The following is a 22,826-nucleotide window of genomic DNA, read 5'->3' as shown; positions in this document are numbered from 1 at the left end:
GGAGGAAGTTCAGCAAATGTAAAAAAAGAACCCATTAATTTTCTGTCTATTTTTTAATGACGCCAATGAGCATTTGCAACACACACACACACACACACACACACACACACACACACACACACACACACACACACACACACACACACACACACACACACACACACACACACACACTTGTACATCTATCTTTATGAGGACATTCATTGACACAATGCAATCTCTAGCCGCTTACCCTAACCTTACCAATCACAACTAAGTGCCTAACCCGAACCCTGATCCTAAACCTACCCTTAACCTAATTATAACCTTATCCCTAAAACCAAGCCTGCGATCCAATGTGCATACTATTCATCCTAAATAGTATGTGACATTAGTAATTGTCAATACTATTTAGGGCAGATAGAGCGGATAGTAGGGATGAGCGAGTACAGCATTATCTGTATCTGTATCTGTTAACCATATGAATTATCTGTATCTGTACTCGGACTGGGTGGGGCCAAACCCGGAAGTGGGCGGGATTTAACCCGGAAGTGGGTCGGGGTTGTCTTGAAATGGGCGGGGCTTTAACTGGTATGTTATTTTAAGCATGCAATTGATATGGGTTGATCAGAAATTGTTATATTTATTGCTGATTAGAAAACTATTTACATGACAGCATCAGCATTGAGCTTCAGATCAATGGTTTTGATCACGATAACAAACGAACTACAGAACAAGTTTTGCAACAATGAATACAACACATGCGGTTGCAATTATGAAGTAAAATGTAATGAACAAGAGTTTTCATCTCAACTAGGGCTGGGTGATATGGACCAAAAGTCATATCCTGATATATTTAGGCTGAATTTCGATATACGATATATATATCCCGATATTTTTTATTTTTCATGTTTAATTTTTTTCAAAATGTGTTAACACACACACAAGTACTGTCCCCCTTTACTTAACATAAAATGTAAGAATATGACTTATAGTAAATACCTATGCTAAAGGTATTAAATAGCAGTCCCAAACTAGTTTTTGTTAATACAATGTTGGTATGAGCCTTTACAGTCATTTAAAAATATAAAAAAATAACAAAGAAACATAGTGGCATTTTCGGGGTTAATATGGAAACGACAGTTACCATGGTGAATACACAATACTAACAAGAACTGTTAATGAAACATGGAAACTGCTCCTGGTGAATAGAATGAAAATCATACCTGCATTACTTTTATTTCGTGTAATTTACAACATAACGGCGTTGCATGCTCGTAGTTTCTTTTGCACTTTATATACAGTGAGGCGATACACAGCGCGCGCCGCCGCATTTGCGCGTGGACTTGAGTGTGCGCTACGACTACAGTATAACGGCTGACAGGAAAATAAAGTCCGTTTTTCTGAGGTGAAAGACTTTATTTCATGTTATAACATAACATGCTCTAAACACGCACGCAAAGTGGAAAAGGAGGGGCGGGGGCGCGGGGAGCAGTGCAGAGAGCTCCGGGTCAGCAGCTTGCCTGGAGCAAGGATCACAGCGCAAATTTGAACTATATCGATATATATGGTCTAATTCCATATCGCATTTAAAAAATATATCGATATATTCTTTATATCGATATATCGCCCAGCCCTAATCTCAACATAACTTTCTTTTTTTTTTTATCCGAGCACAGATATTGACTCATATTACTCGTATAATACTCGTACTCGACAAAAGTGCTTTATCCGTACCGGATACTCGTTTCAGCCGAGTATCCGGCTCAACTCTAGCGGATAGTATGCACATTGGGACGCAGGGCAAGTCTTGACCCTCAAAGAGACCTTTAAAGGGGTCTCAGAAAGTGAGGGCCGGCCAAAATGTCCTCACTTTACTCTCTTTGTCCTCACTCCAATGGTCTAAAACTCAAACTGGTCCTCACAAACATAGTTGTACAAGTACACACACACACACACACACACTAGAAAAAAAACACAAGGTTAAAACATTTTTTTAATCAAATTATCACCAGGCCAGGGCACTTCAAACTGTGGGCCAGATTATCAGGATGAAAACTCAAGGGAAGAAACAATTTCCAGAGTAATTATTAGACCTTCACCTGTAAGTAAGATGCATGAAAAACAGAATAAACACACTTAATGCTGTGTCTGTTTACGTTAAAAATAGTCAGGGGTATTCAATTTAAGCTTTATAAAATTAATTTAAAAGGATAGACCTGAAAACTGGATTTACTTTGAATTAATTAAAATCAAATAAATAAATAATTATAAGATCTTAGTTAGTTTGAATTGTAACAATATTAAGGTTTCCCTGGATTTTGATGCCTTGGCGAGCATATAAGAGACTTTCAAAAACGTAAAAAATTTAAATTAAAAAAATTCTCACCGACTGCAACCTATTGATTGGTAGTGTATAATATAGAACAATGGCAGCTCGTCAGGGGAGGCACAGCCTACCGAAAATTTAAGTGAAAATGGGAGGAGGACAATTTAATGTTCCCAGTTATTCATTTAATTTCATGTCTCAGAATGAGCATTTCTTGTTTGTAATTTCACCACCGTAACACCATACAATTTTACTGAAGAAGTCGGAACCACCGCTGGTCTTTCCTGAACGAGCCGAATCTACTGATATAATTAAACTGCTAAAGTGAGTCTGATGGAGAGAAATGCAGGGGGAGCAAATCCATAGCTAGAGACTTGGACTGCATCCGAAATCACATACTTCCCTAGTATATAGTAGGCGAAAAACAGTATGTGACAAGAGTAGTATGTCGGAATTCACAGTACTCATTAAAGAGTAGGGAAAAGGTAACCGGATGTCCTACTACTTCCGGTGAGATTCTGAAGTGCGTATACGATGGACACTTTACTATCCCATGAGGCCACGGGAGAGGATTTCTGAACGACAATGATGCAACGCAACTGACGCTGGTAGGTCACATGATAATGACAACATGGCGAATGTAGTACGTCCGGATTATTTACATACTACACACATTCATACTCTAGGGCTGTCACGATGTTAGATTTTTCACACCACGGTTATTGTGGCCAAAAGAATTCACGATATTGATATATTGCGATATCTATAGAATCTATTGGGGGGGGTCTATTAATTTGAATTTTACAAAGTAAAAATTCACATTTTTACTTTGTTTATATAGTTTTTCTTTTTTACCCAACAAACATAAGGATACTGATAGACAAGGCACATGCATTTTTTACTTCTTGCGTACTCAATCTATGAAAAATTCTTGTGAAAGACAAGCATGTGAAGTTTATCTGGTTTCAAACTTAAGCAAAACACTGTCTGAAGGTTTCCTGAAGAACTGAAAAGCTCTTAAACTTATTGTTGCACCGGCGCCAATAAAGTCATGCAGATAGCAGATTTGAATAAAAAAATCAAGTGCAAATACACTTACAAAAATAAGATGAGTAAAGAAAACGGGGTTCTTAATTTTAATAATCACCCTTTATTAATATATGAACACAGAAACCCCCTGTTAAGAGTTAATGATGCGTTTCCCATTCCATGACTAGTAAAATATTAGCCGCGTCGCGTCTATGACAACTCGAGGTATCGCACACGCGTCTCAGTTTATGGCCAGCAATATCATTGTTTAAGGACATTATGGAATTGAGATAATGTCTGTACTATGTTATGATTACACTGTACAATTAAATAATAGTTGCTGAGTCTGTGATCTGAACACTTTACCTCAGAGCGTCCGTTAACTGAATGAATTGAGAATATCACCTGAAAATCCGATAACATCAGCAATTTTCATTCAAGCAGCTGATTTCTGTAAATTAATGTAAAATTAAATGTATATTGCAGCACAGGGTGAAATCATTTACGATGATTTGAGACAAATATAACGTAAAGTTAATATAAAACGATGTAAATGACGCTCTGTGTCGCGGCAGGATTTTGAACATGGTCCTGAGCCGTTGCTGGGCGTCGCGGCCGCCGGTGTGTGTACACTCACAGAGAATGTATTCGAATTTTAAAGACGTGGCGCTGCGCTTCTCGTCCGGTGTGCGACCACCTTTAAGGTGCTGTTTTCTTTGAAGCCGAAGAACTCTGTTCTTAATACTGGCGAGCTTACTTTTTCCGGGTGTGGACACTGACAGAGTGTTCCACTCTAGCTGCGCGGGCGCGGACGAGCGCTGCGTCGTCTTCTTATTTGACAGGTGTCAGCGGGTGCAATACTGCCACCTGAGAGGTCAACCAGGTACTGGCGCTGGAGTATTTACGTGTCATGTTATCATACGAGTCCTATTCATTTTAAACATTGTGGTTATCGCCAATACCGGTATATTGTCACACTCTAAATTAACACGATGTCGATATTTCATGCTTTGAATATCACGATTATCGTCAACACCGGTATATTGCGACACCCCTCTAGAACATACTTTTTTTAGCAGTCACAATGTAAGTAGGCTACTTATTCCAAATAAATACCTACTCAAGAGACTATGTGAATTAAAACACAGCCTTGGCTAAAAAAATTTTGAAATAGCCTCCGTTGATAAAAAATTATAATAAAATAGACAATCACCATTGAGTATTTCACTTTCACCGGTTAAGAGTGTTGAGAAAAAAAATTAATTGCAGAGGAGTCTAGCCTCCCTCGGTATATTAACCAATCATCATAGAAAAGAAAATTACGTGGAACTAATTATTAGTTTGAACTGCTAATGCTGATAATGTACCAACTACCTTAATTACAGAGATTCTGAATATTTGATCACCAACAAATGTACTATTTGAACAGCAGCTACAAATTAAAAATGAAGGAAGACCACACCTAAAGTTGGATATACTGTAGGCTACATTTATCAGCGCTAAATGGCTGAACGTGCTCTTTTAACACGGACATTTAAAAGGACAGAAGGATGGATTTTTGCTTCAAGATAGGCTAGGTGAGTGAAATGATTGATATTGACATATTGTCTTGCTGTATATGCCATTTCTGCCTCTATTTTAAAACCCACCAGTCACCACTGATATAGAACTCTCATTTTACACATAAGAAGAGATGATTTTTGAAGAATTTCTTCTTTGAACCAAAACTTTGGTTTACTTTTTATCACAATTTCTTTCTGTAACAAATAAGACAGTCATCATTTTGGCTGGAGATGACAAAAACGATTTAGATAAATTTTATTGGATAAAACAGCATAGAAATGTAATACTTCTAGTTCATGCCTACTATAGCTGAACTGTGGGCAGAAAAAGCTTAAACGCACTCTGAATATGGACGATCCATTGCTAAGATTTGTGCAAAGTATGCCCTGGTGTATCAGGCACTCCAGCGATTATCAAAATCAATCGGAAAGCTGTATAAAAATGATTGACGGGCCATGTTTGGCCGTGGGCAGCCAGCTAAAGAGCCCTTACAAAGGCAGTTGAGTCCTTGCTTTTTTTGTGTGTGTGTGTGTGTGTGTGTGTGTGTTTTGTTTACAAAATAGCCCCCAAAAAGGTCAAGGTATTTTTTTTTTAGACATTTCATGCATCATCAGTTTTGTAACATTGCTTATATCGTGCCAACAACCGAAGCATTCGTTCAAGCGCAGTGGCCATTTTCTTCCCTCGGTGTTTCATCATAAAACCACATTAAAAGGAGCACTTGATAGGAAGCAAAAATCCAGTCACTCAGGTTTGAATGCGCAGTACGTAGCTGGGAGCATCTATCAGGCTTTTGAGGAATTTTTGCGGTTTCTGCTGGCAGATTGAATTTTTACTCTGTGTGGGAGCAACCTTTCATTACCCCACTACACTGTCATCAAGCATTACGTCTCCACTCACTCAATTGCTGGCGATGCGCTGGCCCTGCAGTGGCTCAGTGTTGGCATCACCATGACTTTAGTCCCCCTGAGGCCTGTCACTCCTTCCAATGAGTTTTAGTCTGGTTTTAAAAGACTGGGGTTGGGTGTATAATGTTGATGGTGGATTTAATGCGTTGACTTAGATCTTATAATCGGCGTATAAGTGCAAAACTGTTCAATCCAAGACATTTCCAAATTAAGAGTACACCGCATCCTTTCACGTGGATAACGTTTCAAACGGTTCTGTGTGAATGGTAGACATCTCTCCCTTGAAATGAGCACTCTTTTTGGGTTGGAGTGGTTTTGATTCAGATCAATTTGTCTGGAGCGCCAGCTCATCAGCGGGCTGCTCTGAGAGGCACTTGGATACAGGCTGGCCGACAGCCAGAGAACCAGCCGCACACTATGAAGGGAACGGAATAAGTACTTATAGGGGTGCAAATATTCAATGCTATCTCACAACCAATTCGTACGAGTGAGTAAAAGGTGGCTAATTCGTATGAATTCGCACGACCTCACTCGTACGAATTTGTACGATTTGTCTAAACCCACGTGATGGGTAGATTTAGGGGAGGGATCAGGGGTAGATAATTCGTACGAATTGGGCAACTCGTAAAATATGTATGATTTAGCAAAAATCGCACTAATTTGTACGAATGAGGTCGTATGAATTCATACGAATTAGCCACCTCGTAAAATTCATACGAATTGCCGTGAGATCGGGTTGAAATATTTGCTTTGACAATCTTTCAAACAGAATGTACAAAAAAAAATGTACATGCACATTCTGTAATAATTTACTTGCCCACATTTCATTCAAAACCTGTTCGACTTTTTCTTATGTTGAACAGAAAGGTGAATTTTGAAGAACTGGATCAATCTAGTTTGTGAATGCAACATTAAAACCTGGATCAACTGATTAATTATGACATTCAAATCCTGATAATGATGATTCATGCACATTGCACCAATAGCTACTGTATGTTTCCATCCAAAGTTGTCAATTTAACTTATGCGCAAAATTGGAATAATCGCATAAAACATTGGCAAATAAAGCAGAGTTTTAATCCCATGTGTTATCTTGCGTTCGGATGGCTGGCATTTGGGAACGCAATCACCCGAGACACTTCTGGGAGGTCGTCATTATACCGAATCATTCTGATGACAGACTTTGGCTCATGCATTTCAGAATGATCAAATCAACATTTGTGATGCTGTGCATTAATCGGTCCACTGGTTAGTCCAGTTACACAATCACATCCACTGTTGAGGCAAAGTCAGTTTTTTTTTTTGTGCATCAAAGGATTTAATCAGTAAATGTGTTTCCATCGTAATTTATGTGCATGTCTTCTTATCGGATCAAAAAATGTATACGCACCAATTGAGCGATTACGTCTTTTTATGCACGTTTAGAATTCATGCGCATCTTGGCATTTCCTTCCAGCAATTTGTTTATGCAATATTCCAAAATGTGCATAAAAATAAGTTGGAAACAGCTAATGAAGAACAAGGTCGGATATCAAATCATGCAATATTTTGTCTTTCACTATCATGTGACTTCAGATGATTTAGAAAAAAGTGCATGAATTGTATGGAATTCTTTTTTTTTTTTTTTTGAACATTTGTATAATAATTTTATAATTTTGCTCTACGGAATAAAAAAATGTTTTCTTATTATTATTATTATTATTATTATTATTGAGAAAACTATAGTTTAAATAAGGCAATGGATCAAAATCTGAAATTCTGTCACAATTTGATTATTGACGAACTATTTGGGCATGATTCATAATTATTCTAAAAAAATATGCCTAAAAAAAAACATAAAAAGGTCATAATAGATTACAAATCTACATTTTACTGAATATAGGTCAAAATTATATTTTGGATAAATCAATGTTTAATACATTAAGTATTAAGTAAGAAATAAAATCTATTATTAATCTTCATTACCTATGTATTTAATTTTCATTGCCAGATCAATGCACTGTGATACATTTGCGCTTCAAGCACAAAGCGAGCACTTTCTGAAGAATGCATCTACACCCTTCAACACAGGCTGATTCTTACATAATCAAAACACATAATCAGGATATTCAAAACACTTGTAAACACACTCAGCCGTTCTTTCTCCACCATTTTCAGTCCAGTTGGATGTGGCAGGGCAAACAGCCTTTCAGAGTGTGTAAAATAAGGCTGCCAGCTCAAGTTAGAGAAAGAGTTTTCAAGCCTGTCAAAAGAATTCTCAAGCTTATGGACAGGGGGATACCGAAAACTCCAGCAGCCAACGGCAACCCTTCAGCACAACCGTGTGGTGCCTAACAAGCTCTGGAAAGAGTTGCTCTGCACGGAGAAAGACAGGTACTCCAAGACAGGAGGAGAGGGTGCTGATTTCATCATATAGGACAAGCCATTAAACGCTCAGACCAGCTGAGGCATCTGGGTTAGACAGAAACAAATCAGTCATTCCCTGCATACTACAGCTAAAAGCTTAATTACTTCACTGCTTTATAATCATTGATTATGATGTGAGCTAATTATTGAAACTAATAAACCATTTGAAATATTTTAACTATCACTTATTGGACAAAATATAACTTATATGAGCTTTGGCTGGTAGAGTGCCTCTGCTGGTACATACCGTAACTACACCTTATGGGGACACAAAGCATAATAATAAGTAAATTTTTTAAACATGTTACATGAAAAGGTGTAGGTTAAAAGAATGACTTAAAGCAATATTCTGGGTTCAGTATAAGTTACGCTCAAATTTACTGTAAAACAAAAGTAAAAATGGGATGCACTTTTGGAGCCTTTAAAAAGCATAAATGTGAAGCTAATAATTGAATAAAAGCACTTACATTAATTCTCATGTTAAAACTATTATAAACTATTATTTGAGCTGTAAAGTTGTTCTTGTAATTCTAACAGTCATTTTAGTGTTTTAGGTGTGCATTGTTGTGGCATATGAAATTGTACAATTTGAAATGATTTCACACAGAAAAGTATTTTTTTCACGTAAAAATCATGTTAACATGCATATTGTTTACGTTTTATGAATCAGTGAGTACTTTGATGTTTATGGATTGACCTCATTCACTGCCACTCACTGGGACTCATATCTTTGGAGTTTTAAAGAAAATGAGAGACAAGTCAAAATTAATATTTGTAGTGATTAACGTTATAGCCACCAGTGCTGTTGACTGAGCTTAAAGGGTTAGTTCACCCAAAAATGAAAATTCTGTCATTAATTACTCACCCTCGTGTCGTTCAACTTCCATAAGATCTACGTTCATCCTCAAAACACAAATGAAGATATTTTTTAGTGAAATCCGAGAGCTTTCTGTCCCTCCATAGAGACTACCACATTCAACGCCCAGAACGATAGGAAAGACATCGTTGAAGTAATCCATGTGACTCCAGTGGTTTAACCTTAATTTCACGAAACATCATTTACCACTTTATTTACGAAAATATTGATCTGCAAAGCATGTTCAAGAGAGCACCACGATGCATGCGTGTTGTTGACGTGAGAGCTGACATTGTTGAGCGAACACGATTCACTGTAAAAAAAAATTACATCCCCAAGTCAAAAATTTCAAGTGACCGATAACATCTAAATTTTTCAATTAGTCTGACGTATTATTTCTCATAGAGCCAATGTTAACAGACTATTGCAACAAGAATTTCACTTGGGCCAATTGAAAAATTTAGATGTTATCTGTCACTTGAAATTTTTGATTTGGGAGGGTTCGAATTTTTTTACAGTGTTTAGATAATATTATTTTGTAAACAAAGTGGTAAATTATGTTTTTTTGTGCAAACAAAGCACTCGCGTTGCTTTGAATGAGGCAGTTGCGTTAGATCTCTATGGAGGGACAGAAACCTCTCGGAATTTTTTTATTAAAAATATCTTCATTTGTGTTCTGAAGACAAACAAAGGTCTGACGGATGTGGAATGACTAAAGGGTGAGTAATTAATGACAGAATTGTCATTTTTGGGTGAACTTACCCTTTAACTTGTATTTAACTTTGATATGATTATTCACTGTAAAATCCAATAGCTTTCCTGACTCACATATACTTAGTAAACTTTACTCAGCAATATAAAATACGTACTTCTTACTAGGTTTTGTTGAGTTACAGTCAATTGCAGGGTGAAAATTACAAGTTACTCAATCGTTTGAGTGACGCTTACTTGAAATAAGCAAGTAACAACAAAGGATGCAATGACGTTACTAAACCAGTGAGAGGCAGCAGTACATTAAAGCGTGCCTAATGTGCAGAAAAAACAAAGAAGAAGAAGCGACACTTGTGAGAGCATGCGCAATAGATTCTGTGCGTATTTCATTTTCGGCGCCAATTTTGCAGATGTGGAAAGACTTTGACAGACTGCCTACGTTTTTGGCATAATAATAATAAGGTGAGTAATCAAGTATGCGACTTTTGTGTGAATGTTTTTTTTAACTGTCTGTCGCTAATTTTTACTGATCTCCTTAATGTCTACCAAATAATTGTGATATTCGGAGCTTGAAGAATATGGTTTGGCCTGTTGTTCCTGGAATGCCTGAAAACCGATTTATTTGTCCCAAATGTAAGAATTATGGTTTTCTATTTTACCATTCTCACTGATGCATTCTCCTCTGGCATTGGTTTAAATTATTAAGGTTCCAAATCTGGTGAAATGGCGCACATCTAAGTTACATGTAAAATTTAAATGCTTTTTGACAGTATTTGTGATTTCACAACAGCATTAAACTATTATTTTTTAAATTGAGTAAATTCAGATTGTAATGCATGCAAGCACTGTAAACGTTTTTTTTTTTTTTTTTTTACTCAAACTCAAATGCTTTATCACTGCTGATAAAATTAGCCATTTTTTAACAAGATGAGAAACTTAGTAATGTAAAGTGATGTTATCCCTAGTGATGTTACCCTAGTGGAACTCTCATTGCATCAAAGATGGACCAGACCTTCTCAATGCAAAGACGTGAAATTGTGGATGCAGATGGAGCAGTGGCCAGCTCTTTTTACAGAGAGACAAGTAAGTACTTATTCATACCGTTTCCACCATGAGAAACCACATTCTGTTTAGGTTTGGCTTTAGAATTGGCCTGTTGGCCTGACCATGCATTGAAAAGATTTCCACACTGTCCCATGCCTTTTTTTTTTTTTTTTGCCTGTGTTGTAGGTGTTTTCAGAGTTTAACAGGATAGTCCCCACAGATCTGCAGACTGCAGAGTAACTTTTATGGTGCTGTGGATCGCTACACACCACGCTTTGTCACAATCTTCAAGTCTTCAAGAAGCATTGGAGAGAAATTAGATGAGCTTATGCAGCAAATTAATACAGGGGTGAGTTTACTGCAGCCTTAATTTTTTATTATTATTCTGAGTTGATCATGGTTTTGCTTACAATCTATCTAGCTGTTGTACAATCAGAGTTATATTAGAAAATGTCCTGTCTCATCCAAGCTTGATAATGGCAGTGAATGGCTGTATATTTTTTTAAGTCCATCAGAATGCATCCATCCATGATAAAAGTGCATCTATCCATCAATATACGGCCATTCACTTGCATTGTAAAGCTTGGATAAGACAGGACATTTTCTTTTACATAACTCTGATTGTATTCATCTGAAAGAAAAATGTAATATACACACAGGATAACTTGAGGGTGAGTAAATCATGTGCTAATTTTCATTTTTGGGTGAACTATCCCTAAAAGTCGGCATAAAATAAAAAAATATATAAATTATATAAACTTAATGGGACATTTTAATTAAAGGCAGTGTATTCAGGGCAGATAACTGTCAATTAATCAAGCCTTTTCACTTTTCCCTGTTGTAATATTTTTATTTTTTGGTTTCATTCAGGTATGTGATGTTGATGAAGCCTGGGCACAACTATCTGTTGGGGTGCTGACTGTCATTGATGAGGAAGAACTTCCCTCTCTAACTTTGCCCAGTGTCTACTGACATCATTGTTGAGAGAGGTATTGTAATGGATAATCTGCAGAACCTGCCTCAGACAATTTGAATCTATTTTGGTCATTCTTATGCTTTAAATTTGGATTACCCAAAAGACTTGAAAAATACTTTTAACTTCATTCAGAAATTGATGCTTGGTTTGGGACAGAACAAACTCCCACCAAAACTGTAATCTCTAAAAAATCTCCTGTTGAGTAATCAAATGTGCAAAATAAAAGGGAAACGAAGCCATTTGTTTAAAATTGTCTACCCATTAGTTCATGAGCAAGTTAAAGGATTAGTTCACCCAAAAATGAAAATTCTGTCAGTAATTACTCACCTTCATGTCATTCAAAACCTGTAAGACCTTTGTTCATCTTCAAAACACAAATAAAGATATTTTTGATGAAATCTGAGAGCTTTCTACCCCCCAATGACCGTAACGTCATTGCAACTTTCAAGGCCCAGAAAGGTAGTAAAAATATTGTTACAATAGTCCATGTGACTACAGTAGTTCAACCTTAATATTATGAAGCGACGAGAATACTTTTTGTGCGCAAAAACCCCCCAAATAATGACATTATTCAACAATCTCTTCTCTTCCACGTCATTCTCCTACGCTGCCTGTTGACATAGTGTAAACAGCCCAGTGCTTCTGGGTTCTACGTTAGAACGTAGGCTTATTATTGGCCAGCATCACACATGACCAGCGTCAGCCAATAATAAGCCTACGTTCTGACGTAGAACCCAGAAGCACTTTACACTACGTCAACAGCATAGGAGAATGAAGTGGAAGAGAAGAGATTATTCAATAATGTCGTAATGGTGGAGTTTTTACACACAAAAAGTATTCTTGTCGCTTCATAACATTAAGGTTGAAGTACTGTAGTCACATGGACTATTTTAACGATGTCTTTACTACCTTTCTGGGCCTTGAAAGTTGCAATGACATTGCAGTCTATGGAGGGACAGACAGCTCTCAGATTTCATCAGATATCTTCATTTGTGTTCCGAAGATGAACAAAAGTCTTACGGAGTTGGAACAACTTGAGGGTGAGTAATTACTGACAGAATTAAATTTTTTGGGTGAACTAACCCTTTAAGATGCTGTCAGCGTATTCATTCAGCGTATGTGTGTCAGAGACATTGCTTTTTCATCGTTTAGGCTAATGAATGTAGCCACTTTTTTTGCACTTCTATATACCAAGTTTGGTCTTCGAATTATTATTGATTAAAGTGAGTAATTGTTATGTATTGAATTGTTAAAGCTGTTTGTTGAGAATGTAGTAGAGTCAGGGTATGGTTTTAAATATATTTATTTTGATTCAGATTTTATATACATTTACTAATACGTTATTAAAATCAAAGGTTGTATTTGTTAACATTAGTTAATGCACTGTAAACTAACATGAACAATGAATAGCTGTATTTTTATTAACTAACATTAACAAAGATTAATAAATACTGTAACAAATGTATTGCTCATTGTTAGTTCATGTTAGTTAATACACTGACTAATGTTAACTAATGAACCTTATAACGTGTTTCTGTTTTTTTGTTTTAAAAAAACTAAAAAAAACTAAAGTGACTACATAAATTGTATACCCCAATGCAAACTTGTGTGGACCACCCCTGTGTCAGTTGTTAAGAAAACAAATACAATAAATTTACCTTTGAACTGTATCATTGCCTTAGATTTATTTGTCCAGTTGTAAATGTTATCTTTGTAAAATTGTGAAAGTATTCTCAATGATATATAATAGATGATTGATAGCACTTAAGTTATTGGAGTAAAGCTTACTTGCTATTTTAAGTGCAATCGGTTTGCATGGTTTTAACAAGTAAACTGGATTGCTTTTGAAGTAAAGTAAACTCAGTAATTCCAAGTTGTATGCAGAAAACATCAGAGTTAACACAACTAGCATAAATGAGTACATCTAAAGTAAATGATCAAGTATACTATACAAATTAGTTTTAAGTTACTAGAACTCTCTTGTAAGTGTACACTACTAGACATGCACTTGTTAGTACTACATACTATTCCTATTTCACGTTACTTAGTTTTTTAAGTGCAATCGGTTTGCATGCTTTTTTTGAGTAAGCTGAACTAATCGGATTTTACAGTGTTCCTTTAAAAGACGACATTTTGAAGAATGTCAGTAACCAGACAGTTGATGGAGCCCATAGACTTCCATAGTAGGGAAAAAAGTAGTCAATGGGGTCCATCAACTGTCTGGTTACCGACATTCTTCAAAATATCTTATTTTTTGTTCAGCAGAAGAAAGAAATTCATAAAAGTTTAAAACAACTTGAGGGTGAGTAAACGATGACAGAATTTTCATTTTAAAGTAAACTATTCCTTTATCTATATTTACTAACTGCATCCATTAAAGGTACAATATGTAAGAATTTTGTAATAAAATATCCCAAAATAACTTGCACAGTGTGATATATTACCTGCAGTTGTGTACTTACAATATCCCAAAAGTTCCCAAAGAATTCCAATTTCAGAGAAATTCCAATTTTAAATAACGGCTCGTCCCTGTTCACTTGTCGCCTGTCAATGATGTTTATCGCGTTATCCCTGGTTTCCGCTCGTACTGCTATAGTAACCATGGCGACAGACGTGGACAACTGTGTTACGTCTAGCGGCACGCTCACGCTGTTGTTGTTTCATTCAAACATTATGGATCATGGCAAGCAGACTTTGGGACAAAAGGAGAACTAAAACGAGGATCAATATCAGCGTGGTGTTTTCGAGATGCCGAGAGCTCCATGTCCGTGACAAACTTCGACTTGACAGAGACGCGCAAATGTAGAGGTGAGCAAATGTACATAAAACTAATCAATGTTATATAGCTCAACATGATGAAATGTTAGAATATGATCAGTATGTTATTCTAATGTTGATCTAGCTTTCTGATAGTCTCATACAGACAAACTAACACATAGAATAACATTCTAACTTTCAACACACTCAAATGCAGTTTAGTGTGATAGTGTAGAAACAGTGCTGCGTTACCTCACAAGTTTCATTCGTCTAATAAACTGACCTGTGTGAGTAGTAATTCAGCACTTGCGGGTAGTTCGGTAGAATGAAATGTCCTTATTCCTTTATATCCGCGGGACTCGCGTGTAGCGCTGATATCTGTCTCTCATTAGCAATCATACTGCTTCATACCACAGTCATGTTAAAAACATCAATGTATTCACTCATCCATAAACATTATTAGATCCTTTGGCATGATGACAATTTCCATAATTCTGCGTATGTGTCATCAACCTACGCCTTTGTTATTGTAAGAGGTTAGCGACCCCTGGCGGCAAAAAAAAAGAAAAAAAAGATATATATATAGTAGCTTATTTTGTAGCAATATGTTCACATCTTTACAATGCCTCAAAATAACAGCTTCCTGTATAAATCGACCACCAATCGACCACACCATGCGCTGGATACAAATAGACAACACATGGAAACGGATGAATGTCAACAAAGAAAAAAGGTTTTGTTGGAAACTGACCAGCTGTGAGAGGTCACAGTGGCAGACAGTCTGGAGTCTTCCGGACTGGATCTGACTGACAGCTCCAGTTGATACCAATGGAGAATCAACAATGAGACTCAAAAAAATGCTGCCTCCCAAACAGGTAATACACAACGAGGCTGCTTATTTAAAAAAAAAAAAAAAAAAAAAAACCTTGACTACAAGTATTTTGTGGTTATTTACATGCACCATTCATTAGCTGTCACAAATACAATGAGAAAAGTTAAGCATAAAACCTCCTGCTGGCAAAATGGAATATTGGCGTCAACGTGATTAATTCACAGTTAATCTGCCTTTCCTTCTCCTGTTTGTTATTTTCCTTTTGGCTTTCTTTATTATTATTATTCTCCGCAGGTCTCTTGTTTCAGCTGTAATTAAAGCTCCCATTTGCTGTACAGATTCATTTCTATTGCTACACTCCCTCTGCATCAGCGAGTTTATAAAAAAAAAAAAAAAAAAAATAGTTGCCAGGAAGAGATCTTGAAAAATCTCTGCCTCGAGTGCAACATTTATTTAATGCTTCAGTTCACAGTTCAATTCGGTTAATAAAGACTCCCCAGCAAAGTTTCGTCCAAGCTAAAAGCCAAAATATTTGCCGAGATGTAATAAAAGTGACAACATGCTGGAAGGGAAGGGCAGATGATTTACCTCTTACTGTTGGTAGATACAGAGAGGCTGCAAGGGTTCATTAACAAATTGTGGGAAATGAAATGAAAATGGTGAACTAAAGGCCAATGCGGGCAGAGGAACTGGCATCTTCAGGTGACTTTGAAAGAGAACACTGGATATACGTGATCAAGTCCTCAAAGAAAGTTCAAGAGACAAACTTTTTAAGTGAATTAATCGCACAAAAAGAAGAGTTCAGGCCAAACACTAGAGAATTAACCTCTTTCCGGTCCAGAAGTTTGATTGGTCAAGCAGTTTGCATCACTCAACTTGTCTGTGTTAACATTCCAAACCAGTGTTAGTGAGTGTTGTGAAGTGATTTTCTACTTTATCATGGAGAAACAATGATTTTAAAGAGAAAAGTCTCACTAATGACTTTATAATCATTGTGAATCATTCAAGTGGGAATACTGCAGGTACTTTGGGGTAAAAACGTGCTAAACCATTTGATTTGATCAAAAGAACATTTGTTTCGACTGATACACTATCTGATTTTGGCAAAAAAAATGAAAGCATCTCATAACAAATAACTCTCAGTGCCTTTTACCTTGACTTAGAGGCATTTTTGTAATAGTTATTAAAATTTCCATAAATCCCAAAAATAAAGACAAAATAAATTCCTTTATAGCACGGTATAAAAACCAGGGAAATGTTGAGAATTGTTCAGCTCTTTTGGCCTAGAGCGTGTTCATCCTGAGTATCAACACAGCAAGGTGTCTCTGTGTGTGTGTGATCTATCCTAAGGTGTGAAACCACAAGTAGATGCGTAGCTTCACCTCACATTTCCTCGCCATTTCGTCAGTAAGCAGTCAGATGCCTTCATCATCAAAACAACCTTCTACTCTCTAAATGGGTTTTGCTCTGGGCTGCAGGATGAAGCCGGAGAAAATGTGGAAATGGCACTTTCAGAGTCTGACAAGAGAAATATAATTTCATGCAAATGTAGCGTTTAGTTTAGAAAATCAGGGTAATGTTTTTTTCCCCCAACCACTGTCTCTCGCACAACCTCTTTCCACTTTTTTTTTTTTTAATTTCACACTCCAATGCACAACTATAAATGATGACCAAAAATCTATCTCAGCAACATGCTATAGTTTTGTGTACGACTGAGGCCTTTTAGCAAAGAATAATATTTTTTTCTCATGGATAACTAATTGTTCGCTTGTACGCTTTGGCCATATCGCATAAAATTCCTTTCGACATGAACTCACATGACCCTGAACGGTCACAAAAATTAAAAGCAATCTATTCAATATGTACACAATTACACAATTAAATGTAACACAATAAATTTTATATATATATATATATATATATATATATATATATATATATATATATATATATATATATATATTGTTGTGTAATATGCATAAGAATACAATTATCCTGCCTCATTGTTTGACATATTTAACTAATCTATTATGTATAATGATTTTTGTTTCATTTAGTCTATTTCTTGGAAAAGCCTTTTATGGGCAATGATGTAGCTCTTACACAGGTTTTTTTTATTTATAATACAATGAATATAACATTTGTATGACGTGTTATAGTATTCACAGAGCAGTGCTGTGAGTTATATGTGTGTGTGCATATGTTAAATTTGAGGTCAAAGAGATAAGGATAAGACCGCTCTACATATCACTCTACACATTACTTATTTAGGCTCAAAGTAGAGAAGAAAATATGCATTAGAGTTAGAGACACACTATTATGTGTCAAGTGTGTTGCCGTGGGTGAAAAGTGATTCAGACATGAGGAAAGGAGCTCGCCAAATGCGGAGGAGAACGCATAAAACAGGCCCTTTTTTGAAGGGTGCGTTACCGGGTTGGATGACCTTATTTGGGGAGGTCACCAATCTATCTTTAAATATCCGTTATACAGTGACACAGTGACATCAGATGCTGCTTCATGACCACCTGAAGAGCTTTTCTGGCACCAGAACCATCGCTTATATTGCCTTGATTAAAAAAAAACGTTTTGATATTTTAACTTTAATTTATACTGTATAGAGTACTTATAGAATATTTCTACTGCTAAAGAAACTAAAAAATGACTTCTATTTTTATAACAAATTCTGCCTCCCGGGGAATTAATACGGAGAAGTCTTCTGTCCGATTGTAAGTATTTTAAAATGCTTGTGATATATGATGAAACTCGAAAAAATTGAATATCGTGCAAAAGTTATAATTTTGAGGATTATGGATTATGGCTTACAGCTTATGAAAACTCTATATTCAAAATCTCAGAAAATTTGATTACCTGAAATAAAAAAAAAAGGATTTTAAATACAGAAATGTCGGTCCTCTGAAAAGTATAATCATGCATATGAATATAGTTGTATATACTAAATATTTTAGTTTCACCTTTTAATTTGAATTACTGAAATACACTAACTTTTGCATAATATTCAAATTTTTCGAATATATATATATATATATATATATATATATATATATATATATATATATATATATATATATATTAGTGGTGGGCCGTTATCGGCGTTAACGTGCTGCGTTAACGCGAGACTCTTATCGCGCGATAAAAAAAATATCGCCGTTAATCTATTCTCCAAGTTGGGTTGGGAGATGGCTCTATACTACACAAGCTATGATGACGCAATCTACCCGCGGCCGCGAGGTAAACCCGGCTGCAACGCATATTCGTCGTCATCTTAAGTAAACACGACTGAAAGTGAAAGCTGGTGAAAAAGATCGGTGCAACATCCATTATTTGGACTTGGTTCGGGTTTAAGCCGTCAGACGAGCAGCAGCAAACTATATACAGAGTGTGTGGGGTAACAGTTCGGTAAGTTAACACACGACTAGCAGCTAATCCGTTCTACCACCTCAAATTCAAAACGAAACATGATATCACTGAATACCAAAGACGCGCGCGCGCCAGTATCGTGCGCACAGACAGCACGCCAGAATACAGTTATCTTTCGTGCTTGAACTTACAATAACACACACAATTATGCCAAAATGTCCGTTTTGTCGAGTATCTTCATAACATAAGAGCTGTCTTATGATGAACGTCAAGAGTTGTGAAAGAATGAGGCGCGTGCGAGAGCCGCGTCTCCGTCAGCTGGTCTTAAAGAGACAGCAGCCAATAAAGCTTTCTGTCAGTAAAGTTAATCAAAGAACAAAAAGAACAGAGAAAATGACTCACTGCTGTTGACTAAAGTTTTTTTTTTTTTTTTTTTTGCTATAATAAGGATTAGTCTATATTTAATTTATAATTTATGCAGTGCAGTTTGACAATTTCGGTATATGTCCTAGGTCTACCTGTTTGACAGGCACAGGTAAATATGACATTTATTTTTAACTCTTGTATTATTGAGACAAATAACAATATTGAATTTATTTTAATTTGAAAACACAGTGCATTTAGTTGTTGTTTCTAGTTTGAGTTGAGAAATGGGCTACAAATGTCAGCATTATCACTAATCTGTGTGTGCATTTTACTTGAGAAATAAGCAAGTTAACTCATGAAACCATTTGTTTACTATATCGCAATCGCATATCGCAATATTGACCTCAATAATCACAATATGACATTTTCCCCAAATCGTGCAGCCATACTTTTCAGAAAAATTTATTTCGTATCATTGTCTTGTGAACTAGTCATTCAGCTTTTGATCAATAGTGATTGGCATGTTAAATCCCACACCTGGTGTGTGTTCCTTTGGAGGGTGTGGTTGTCAGGTAGGGGAGGGGGCCCATGAGCTTCAGTGCCCAGGGGCCCCTGGGGGTACTAATCCAGCCTTGCTTAGTGGTGTAGCACATCATCTCGATTTTAAGAATCGTTGTTGTGTTTCTTTTTAACTGAAAAGACATCAGTTAGACAATATTCTAATTTTAAATTTGGGGTTTCATAAGCTCCAAGCCATAATAAACATTAGACCTACTTAAGTCTCTGCAGCTAGTGTACTTACATTTTATTTATCTGCAAAATGATGTTGTGTACTTACAGTTTTGCACAATATATGTTCTCAAAACTACATACACCCTTTAAAAAAAAAAACATTTAGCAGTTGTTTAGCATGGGTCTGTGTATTCTGTTCTGAAATGGTTTTATTATAATATACTGTAAATCGTTATCGCAAGAGGCTGCAATGTATATCACAATATAGATTTTAGGCCATATCGCCCATCCCTAATTGATAGCCTATAGTAGTTGATAATAACATAGGCCTACCTAATGTTGCCTACGGACGGTAACAGTACAGTAGTAACCTTTTACAGTCTATGAGTAGAACAGCTTTCTCAAGCAGTTTGTGATGCATTTTGGAAACAGGAGATGAGCCCCTGGTCTAATGCGCCACCTGGCTTGAGAAACCCGTTCTCAAAGACTTACTTTTATAGTCATTATTTGGGTAGCACACATATTCTGAATGCCTTCGGCAGAATTCAAATGAGCCATTTTAATCTAGATTAATCTAGATTAATTTCAAAATTAATCTAGATTAATCTAGATTAAAAAAATTAATCTATGCCCACCTCTAATATATATATATTTTATCAAACAGTATTGGTTCTGCAGAATCACTGTCGGTCTTTTCATTGCCTGCTCAAGTTTTGTATTTTTGGGAGTATTAAGAACGAGTTGACACTGTACTTTCACACTAATAGAAGTGTCCCCTTCAGGTCCAGCTTGGGGATTAAAGGACCGCAGATCAATCCGCAGAAATTCTCCTGTTGTGAGCTAGATGTTCAGTGCCTGGAGTATGGGATTCATGGCATTGTTAGCAGTGTGTTTATGTCTCTGGATCAATGTTCAGGCCTGGATATTTCATAAAGGCTGTCTTTAGGCCACAACCGCCACATTCTCAGAATAAGAGGAAATAAAAACAATAGCAAAAGACAATAACATAGTGAATCAACACCACCCCTCCCTCCCCTCATTATCTCTTCACCAGAACATCCTCCAAATAAATGAACCATCATTTACCATCCAATCCTGTACAACAAATGAGACACACTATGAGCCTTTTTAACAATTTATAGTACATTAGCCTCTATGGCTCTGGCTTAATTGTCATTCGGAGATGCTTTTCTGCTCGTTTGTTTTCTGCCTTTTTGATTCCTGTCTTTTTCCAAAAGACTGAGATTTTTATACTCTGAGAAGTCAAGCATTTGTGGAGATATCTTAGCTATTTATAGAAGCTCCTCATTTTTTGATACTAAGTGTACAATTATGTATTTATATCTTCACATGAAATGGACGGACAAGATCGCAAGACTGGAATACTTGATTCTGATTGGCCAAACATGGCACTCTGTAGTCAAATATGTTTGTATAATGGTCTCTAAACTGTTCAATTGATTTCCATCCCAACCAGTTACCTACATGTCTCTTGGAGCACTTTGCCCTGTCTGCTGACACAAAACAATAATTTGAACTGAAATCAATATTTTCTGTTTCATATTTCATGCTTTGTGTATAGGGTTATTTTATGAGAATGAACAGAGTGACTACATTATCTATTACTCATAATTAATTTTTAAGTACCAAATCACTGAATGTGGCTTTCACGCAACTATGTTTTCTATTCACATTTTACTGCAACATTGCACTGGTTCTGCATCTTTTCTTAACCTTGTGACTAAGCTCCAAAGGACCTCAAGAACAAACGACTTGTACTGCACTAGTTTCCCATATATACTAGTATAAGCTGTAAAATTGTGAAATATTATTACAATTTAAAATAACTGTAATTTATTCATGTTATGGTAAATCTGAATGTTCAGGCAGCCATCACTTTATTTACAAAGGGTGTGTGTGCGCGTGTAAATGTTTTCTTTACGGTCACTTTTATTCAGCAATGATGTATTAAATTGATTAAAGTTTTAAAGAAACAGAACACGACCTTTTGAATGTTAGTCTACACATGACAAAAACAGATTTCAACAATCTGGAAAGATTACAGTTGATTTAAATAATATAAAATCACAGTATGTTTGAGGTTTGACTTGAGCTGAAGGCAGATTAACTGTAACATTGAGCTAAATATTGAGCTAGAAAAATGACACATTTTTGTCATCTTATACATTAGAGTAAATTAAATGTAATTTGAGTCTGCGTAAAATAGTGTCAAATTGATGACTATGACATGATGTAATATTTACTAAATACTTAAAAAAATACTGTAATACCATCTAATATATATGGCATTACTCTGAAATTCTTGCATATTTTAGCTCTTCCTGGATACGGAAATGTTTTAATTGTCGATTAGGCTCTGGAAGGTAATTTGCATCGAGGTCTTGAGTCAATGGGGGTATAACTTTACAATGGCACTAATGGTATATTTTGTATAGCACAGGTTAAATATTACAATCTTACCTCACTGACTTTAATTTCCCCATGTCATCAGCATTTTCATTTCACCTCTGCTTCAGAGGGCTATTAGATGAAGAAACGCAGCTTCAACTTCCTGTCTGGAGCTTAATGAGGGACGGTGATGAAGTGCTACTGGGAAGGATTATGCACTGAAAGAAGCTGATCCTCTTATTTATATTTTAATAATTAAAAGGCCTTAATCATTTCAGATTTATTGTGTTATTGACTGGAGGGATCACTTAGAAGCCAATAAGAGGTAGATGCAGAACAGCTGCTGTGGATTGTTTTTGTGTAAATATATCACAGGATGGTACATATTAACAACAAGCCTTGGCTATATTAAAAAGGTCCATTATTTAAACAATCAACACACACACCCCTCGAGAAATATATTATTTTCCATTGTTGTGCTGTGTCTAGCTGGCTTTAAGCATTTTTGGTTATCATAAATAATTAAATCACACTAAATGTTAATGTTACAT

General features: G+C 36.1%; 1 protein-coding gene and 1 long non-coding RNA gene across 3 annotated transcripts in view; one reads left to right on the top strand and one right to left on the bottom strand.

Moving 5' to 3' along the window:
* Positions 1-22,826, bottom strand: part of tusc3 (tumor suppressor candidate 3) — a 91,951-nt gene that overhangs the window by 22,779 nt on the left and 46,346 nt on the right. The window lies entirely within an intron of this gene.
* LOC309495909 lies at positions 9,866-13,471 on the top strand. 2 transcript variants are annotated; one of them, XR_014204864.1, is made up of 4 exons: positions 9,866-10,243; positions 10,747-10,864; positions 11,012-11,174; positions 11,696-13,471. It is a non-coding gene; the product is annotated as an uncharacterized lncRNA (long non-coding RNA). The 2 variants fall into 2 exon arrangements; XR_014204865.1 differs by having other exon boundaries at positions 9,866-10,864.

Source organism: Leuciscus leuciscus (genome assembly GCF_965113295.1).
Source record: "Leuciscus leuciscus genome assembly, chromosome: 3".
In the NCBI taxonomy this organism is placed as follows: domain Eukaryota; kingdom Metazoa; phylum Chordata; class Actinopteri; order Cypriniformes; family Leuciscidae; genus Leuciscus; species Leuciscus leuciscus.
Note: the sequence above shows the minus strand (reverse complement) of the source record. Positions and strands in the feature narration are given on the sequence as shown.